The sequence below is a fragment of the Mytilus trossulus genome, chromosome 2, assembly GCF_036588685.1.
Source record: "Mytilus trossulus isolate FHL-02 chromosome 2, PNRI_Mtr1.1.1.hap1, whole genome shotgun sequence".
Classification (NCBI taxonomy): Eukaryota; Metazoa; Mollusca; class Bivalvia; order Mytilida; family Mytilidae; genus Mytilus; species Mytilus trossulus.
This window is the reverse complement of record NC_086374.1, coordinates 94,151,455-94,159,399: the sequence shown is the minus strand read 5'-3', so window position 1 is coordinate 94,159,399 and position 7,945 is coordinate 94,151,455. Positions and strand designations below refer to the sequence as shown.

The following is a 7,945-nucleotide window of genomic DNA, read 5'->3' as shown; positions in this document are numbered from 1 at the left end:
TTGTACAGTGTTTTTTTTATGCCCCACATACGATAGTAGAGGGGCATTATGTTTTCTAGTCTGTGCATCCGTTCGTCCGTCCGTCTGTGCGTCCGTCCGTCTGTCCCGCTTCAGGTTTAAGTTTTTGGTCAATGTAGTTTTTTAAAATATATATTGAGTTTATAATCCTATTGAAACTATGTATCTAGAATATTGACTCACCCAGACACACTTTTGCCTATGTGTGTGTGCTTTTTAGTATTTTGTAATTTTTGAGTTCAGAAAATAGAGAAACAATTATTGTTTGAATAACATTATGTTTAATCTATCAGAAAAAATATCGGCGTTTTCAGTAAATATGAAAAGGACTACCCTTAAAAAAATGTGTATGAGAAACTAAAAAAAACAATCTGTTGTTCATCGATATAGAAAAATAAAGAGATGATATTTGATTGCCGATGAGGCAACGACATGTTCTACCAAAAATCAAAGAACTAGAACGCAAAAAACTACAGACAACAGTACGACCATCAACAATAAACAAATTCGTTTTTAAAGACACTGTGAACAGAATGAAAAATAATTCAATTAAAATATTGATAGAAAGACGTATACGTTACACAAATACCTTTCAGAGCGTGTTTCCCTGTCGAGTTGCGCTATATATTTGTATGACGACTTTGACTTGTCGCCAAAAAAATCAGAAAATCCTAGGTATGCCGAGATTGGGGACGAATAAATACATAGTCCGGTCTGAGTTACAATGTAGACAGCGAAATTCGACCCCGATACCCCGTGTGGTAATGTGCAACGCTTTGTGCAAAAACAATTGATGAAGCAATTCTTTAAGCATTTGTATTTTTATCTTATTTTTTATTATAAGCATTATCTATATATAGTATTACTCGTCAATTAATCTGTGTCTATGTCAAGTGTGCTAAGTCGAGTAATATACTAGGGTCACTAGACTCAATTACTGGATGTTTTGTTAATGGTAAAAGCACAACAACATTTTCTGAGAAGTAGTCCAATTAGGCAATGGCCAAATTTTTGAATGGCAATGTTTGTTTTGAAAAGTGATTTTAATTTTACATGTGGTAGATCTGGTTGAAAAGTAGTGTTCCGTAAAATACAAAGAACGCTCCTGCGTTAAAAAAAAAATACGCAATAGCTTGTTTTGTATAAATCATGATACTAGTAGTGAAAAGTAAAATCACAAAAATACTGAATTCCGAGGAAAATTCAAACGGTAAGTCCCTAATCAAATGGCAAAATCAAATGATAAAACGCATCAAACGAATGGACAACTACTGTCATATTCCTGACTTGGTACATGCATTTTCAAATGTAGAAAATGGTGGATTGAACCTGGTTTCATATCGCTAGACCTCTCACCTGTATGACAGTCGCATCAAATTTCATTATGTTTACAACGATACGTGACAAAACAGACATAATAAATAAAAGTCAAAATATTGGTACAGCAGTCATCCCTGTGTCACAATCTCAAAACAAACAAATATTTAACAAAAAAGCACAAAAAGCATCTATCAAATTTAAAAACCACATGCATTGCTGTGCGTGTTTGGCGTCATAAAATGTAAACGTCACATGCATAACATGGGAAGAAATATAAAATAATTTTGCCGTTCAATTTAAAAAAAAAAAAATATTTTACAAGAAGAATGGTGATATACAGGGTTAAAAAAATCAAAAGTACGTTAAAACTAATTTCAGAAACAGACCGATATTTAAAATTATCCAGAAATTCTTTAGAATCTTTAAGATTCTACATATTGTTTATACACCTACGCGAGTAAAATAATTTTGTGGTTCAAAGTATTTTTCAACTTTATAATAGAAAAAAAACATAATGTCATATAATAGAACAATAACACATTAGCGGGATCTTTAAAAGTACAGAGTACCGTCATATGAATCAGAGAAACACAAAAAATCGCACATACAAACACACGAGCAAAAATTAACACATTGACGGGATGTTTAAAAACAGATCAAACAGTAAAAGTAATAGCAATAATCTGAGAACAAAGACAAAGGAAAGAACAGTATAACACGTTGTTAAGATGACAAATAAAGTCAGTACGCAGAATCTATACATCAAGACCATCATGTATTATTTGTGAAGTTGATACGGAATATTTATCAACAAGGTCTTGGTACCTTCCGATGAACTTGTTTTTAGAAAAAGGACGAGACATTCTTTGACACCAACTTTCTGCTCAGACACTTGTGACAGTAAGATTTCTTTTGAATTTCTCACTTTGTTTTAACCTTTTATAATAGATTTACTGTCATTGTTGAAGGTCAGGCCATGGATCTGTAGTTGTATACAATCTTGTACCTTTGTCTTTTGCCTCATTGGTAATTCGACCACACCACTTTTTTTTTTTTAGATCAACGGATAAACGTAGGTGGACATGATTTCACGCAAAAGTCGTCTGAGAGTCAACATCTGTCGTGTCCGTTCTTCAATGTATAAATCTGTCACACCATAATTAATATTTACTTATATTAGAATTTCTGATTAACAATAAAAAAAAAAGTCCGTAAGTATATTTCAAGTTCATAGAGATATTTTAGTCTTGTACACTTAAGGTATTGTCATCACTTGCCATCCGATGTCTTTCGCTACTATAAAAAGTTTGGAGGATAGACACAAGTCCTTCACCTTTCATTTGATACCTTAGTTAAAACATCTTCATAGTTTGATGTTTACACCGATGCGTAGGAACTATTTTGTTAACTCACCTGTATTTTCTTTTTTGATCTGATCCTATTATATGGTGTTGCATCTAAAATTCAATACGAATCATTTTGCAAACAATTGTGGTGATGGGGGCCGTCTTCTACTTGCAGTGAAGTAAAAGTTTGAGAGTTCCGTCTTGAAGACCACACTAACTTTGAGAGAAAAAACTGCAATAAAAGCGCTGTTTCTTTTGTATGTTTTTTCTGTGAATGCACCAAGTGTTTGTCATGGATGAATACTTCATAACCTTTGTTTTTTTCTGTTATACATATTTTGATGGAAGCAAGAAGCGAAGTGGTCATAAGAAAAGATACAAAACTTTTCTCCAGATGCATTTCTTGTATTGCCAAGACATTTCTTGTATTGCCAAGACCCTATTTGTTGTAAAAACTCATTCTATCTTCTAAATATTGAAATATGTCAGCTTTCGACTGGCTTTGCACCCAAAATTAAAAATCGAAAACAAAATTCATTACTTATATTAACTCATCTACGAAATAAAAAAAAAAAATAAATATGTTATAAACATTTTAAATTAAAATTAAATTTTGAATACAACATTTTGGTAAAAATGTTTGCTGACATTAAAGCAGTATGAAACAAAATTCCACATGAAAACAATAATTGAATTATACTTATTAATAATAACTTCTGAAAGTGACAATAAAAACAAAGGATAAAAATATCTTGACAATTTGTATAGTCTCACTCTGATAATTGAGAGGTTAGTCAAGTTTAATTTACACTCATTAAGATGCACAACAAAAACCTTATGTTCGATATGCCGGTTTGAATTAAAAAAAAACAATAATGTGTCCCAAGTACACGGATGCCCCATCTGCACTATCATTATCTCTGTTCAGTGGCTCATGAAAATGGGATAAAATCTCTAATTTGGCATTTAAATTAGAAATATCATATCATAGGGAACATTGTTTACTAAGTTTCAAATTGATTGGACTTCAACTTCATCAAAAACTACCTCGACAAAAAACTTTAACCAGAAGCGGGACGAACGGACGGACGGACAGAAGGATCGGCACAAACCAGAAAACATAATGCCCATAAATGGGGAATAATAAAACAATCATTAGTTATTGAAAATTATCCTAACTTCGCCTAATATATAACTGAACTATAAAATCTCCCAATAATACAAGAAGCCATAAAAATGAAAATTCTCATACTTTGATTTAATTTATTACTGCAATTCAGTTGTAAAAATTGAATGACAAAAATGACGCATATTTCCGTATTTCTGATGATATCATGGTAGATTTTGAATTGATTTTAATTAATACAAACTGGAATTAATATAGATTATCAGTGCCTCGATAACAATGTTTTCCCTTCGGTAAGTACATGTAATGATCATATTTTGGTATTTCAATAATTTCTCTTCATATATTGATAAGATGTTTATTGTGATTAGACATACTCGCGTTTATGACTAAAATGGACGATACCGCCAACACTTTGTATTTGTGATATCATAAAAAAAATAATGGAGTGATCATATGATTATCATATGCAACGTGCTCGGTTTTTCAATTCTCAAAAATTTATTTCTCATTTTTCAAGATAAGTAACGTTTTTTTAATAGCTAAAATAGTACATTTTTTTCGTAAGATTAAGTGTTATAACATAAAAAGGGGGCATAGGATTGAGGTATTGGTATGACTGGGCATACAAATTCAGAGTGTTAAAAAATTCAAAACCAATGGTAAGCAGTGAGAATAACACGGCTTAATATTATGCTGACTGTTTTTGTCCGACAGTCTCAAAACTACGAACATTTTGCCGTTCACCGAGATGATTTTCTAAAATGTTAATTTGTTGTAAAGAAAAGTGGCTTATTCATGTGTTTTACATCTGTTACACAATGTGAAACAATTTAATCTTTGAAAATATACAAAAAAAGTCGTGTCGGGTGAAGAGGTAATAAAATATCCTCGTATAGCCATATATCCATTCCTTTATACTTCACTGTACGCCGATCTTTCGCATCTCAATCTGCAGTGTATGCTGCCCATAACAATCTCGAAACATAATGAAATCTTACTTTTGCCTTTCTGTTTAAAATAAATTTGATAAAACTATAATGAAATTTCGTATCTTATTTCCAGGTTTTTACAGGTCTTCATGCTTCATGGTTTTATATCATTCACAAAAGAGCAAACATATAGTAAGTATGAAATAAGATAAGACACGATTCAATCATGTTCATTTTTTATTTTGTTGCACAAAGATACTATGACATTGCATGAAAAAGAAATCAAACATTGAATGAAGAGTTGTCTCATTGGCACTCACACCACATCTTCCTATATCTAATTGCTGCTCTAGAGATTAGTACAGATTTACCATGTCGTCTTCTCGTTGTAAAAAAAAACAAATTCAGAAACCTCTTTGTAACTATGAAAATGTTCCAGACCGACCCCTCAGCCGACACTTGAAACCTTCTGATGTTGCTTCACTTCCCGTATAACACACGAATTTTCAAATTTGGACAAGGAGTTAGAGGAGTTTACGTCGAATACTGTCTCAGTGATTCGGTCAAGCACAAAGAAGGGTTCGTATTAATATTTAATCAACATGACTTTGTCACGAAATGCAAGTAAAATTTACACCTGAAAATTAAACACTGGTTCAATCAATCAACATTATTATTGCTGATCACCACCCAAGAAATATCAGGAAATTTTCCTAATAATAAAAAAAGTTGATTCCAATGGAATAACGGACGTTAGGTAATCCGCGTATATTTCAATATATCGAAAAGCGTGGCAATGTTCTTGTGAGGTCTTTAATACAAATGTCTGCTTTTTCAATACATATGCCCCTGTCACTCCGTCACGTATTACAAATTTTATTTATTACCTTTATTTAATTGGTTGTTTCTTTGTCATATGGTACAAAAATCATTCCAAAAATTAATTTGTGTTGGCCCCAGGTGACTTTTAAAATGAAGATATCATTGAAAAAGCTCAAAATTATCTCCCTTTGGTGCAAAAATGCCATTTTTTTGGCATTTAAATTAGAATATCTTTTTTAACTCATCATTGACCTATATTTTTTATTGTTGATTTCGAATAAGCTGTACATGAACTAAATAATTGTAAAATTTAAGCGATTTCTGTAATTTATTCTTTTTTTTATTTCGATGTTACCGCTATTTCTCCTATTAGTTCAACAGAAGAAAGGACATTTACAAAAATGTATGCTTCTTTCGAAGGCAGATTGTGAGCGTTAAAGAACAGTGACCCCATTTCTTTCTTTCATTTTTCTATTAAGTATAAGATAAAGTCTAAGTACGTTTCAATTTTCGGTACATTTGTAAGTCAGAATTTTGTATTCTGGCTCATCTTTTAACTTTTTGAGGTGTGAATTTTCCTTCTTTATTCCAAAAGTGTGTACAAAATTTTATAGATATGCTAATGTGCATGCGGCGATGGAGCATGAATACATATTGTAATGTTTTATAAGGTCATACGATACAGTCCCATGTTGATTTTTACATAGTCAATGCACATGCGTGGTAAAATATACCTTCATGTGCCAGTTTCAGAGCTAAATTGGGTTGAAATTTTAGATTTATAATTTTGTAAAAATTTCGGTTTTCAGATCTCTACCTTACATTTTTGTTTCTAAAGATAAAAGCAAGGGATTTTGTAAAAACATTTGAAATATATTTTTTACACAACTATGCACAATTCTTTAAGAGTAGTTCGCTTGTATTAAATTTTATGATGTAAGGAAAAGTGTCATTTTTCGTATTTAAAAAAATCGGTGATTTGTTAATCAAAGTTAGTACACAATATCTTCATAGGAATTAAACATATTAATTCTAAAACCCGTCGTTGGCATGACACATTGAACTGAGTTTTACTGTTCGTATTGTTGTATGGTTTTTTTTTTACATTGGCTAGAGGTATAGGGAGAGGGTTGAGATCACAAAAACATGTTTAATCCTGCCGCTTTTTTGCGCCTGTCCCAAGTGAGGAGCTTCTGGCCTTTATTAGTCTTGTATGGTTTTTAATTTTAGTTTGTTTTGTACAATTCGGAGTTGAGTATGACTTCCATAATTTATCACTGAACTAGTATAAGTTACATATTTGTTAAGGTGTCAGCTGAAGGTCTCCTACATGTGCGGGAGTTTCTCTCTACATTGCAGACCCATAGGTTGACTTCGGCTGTCGTCTGCTCTACAGTCAGGTTGTTTTCTCTTTGACACATTTCCCATTTCGATTCTCAATTTTATTCAAATCACCATACACAATTAAGCCAAATGTCAATTTGGAAAAAGAGGGGCCCATGTTTTACTTTTAAAATAATACCAAGAGCATAAAACATAAAAAGAATGACATATCAAATTCAATACTAGTGTGAAGCTAGCCGTCGATAGCAGCCGGCGTTAATATTCATGAGGCCAGCCTTCAATAATATTCATGAACCTTCAATAATATTCATGAGCCGTCAATAATATTCATGAGATAACTTGCGTTCGAAGAAGTGTTGTTAGAAACTATGAGCGGTCATTATGATTAAATAACGTTCCTATTTATATTTGATATTGCTTCGAACAGGCATGTCAATGGGAGTCCTCTTCGAGGTCCGCGTTTACTTAATCAACTTTGGGTCAATTCAATGCTTATACCATTTTGTTTCAGATTGCCCTGATCCATGGGTTACTTTTGGAGGCAGTTGTTACAACTTTGTCTTTTACCCAACAAACTATTATCCACAAGCTAAAATGACTTGTATGGTAAGTACATAAATACTGTGATGTTATCGTTAATTAATAGCAGCGTTAAGGTTGATTTCGATTCTCGTTCATTTGACGCTTAGTGAGAATTTTCAATTAGTAAGTAAAGTATACATTTGAAGTTTCATATCTTCAAAAATTTATGGACCACAAAAGAATGATACATGCGTTTTGAATTTTCAATACTTTATTTTAAGTTATAGCAATTGTTAGGTTTGTATGCAAAACTGAAATCGTAAGTTGCAAAGATTCTTATGTATTTGCATATTTCATACTGATGAAATACATAATGTATGAAACCATATGAAAAACTATCAAGGGGATAAGATTTAAAAGGGGCAAATGACCATAAAGAAACAAAATTCTGTTGGCTTTTTTCTTGTTACAACAGCTTCGAATTTTAAAATTCCTAAACATGTAAAACATCAGGA

At 32.0% G+C, this 7,945-nt stretch overlaps 1 long non-coding RNA gene across 1 annotated transcript; it reads left to right on the top strand.

Moving 5' to 3' along the window:
* The first annotated feature begins 3,972 nt into the window (after positions 1 to 3,972).
* Positions 3,973 to 7,514, top strand: LOC134705543 (uncharacterized). Its single transcript, XR_010105591.1, has 3 exons — positions 3,973 to 4,103; positions 4,876 to 4,934; positions 7,420 to 7,514. It is a non-coding gene; the product is annotated as an uncharacterized LOC134705543 (long non-coding RNA).
* Positions 7,515 to 7,945: the final 431 nt, after the last annotated feature.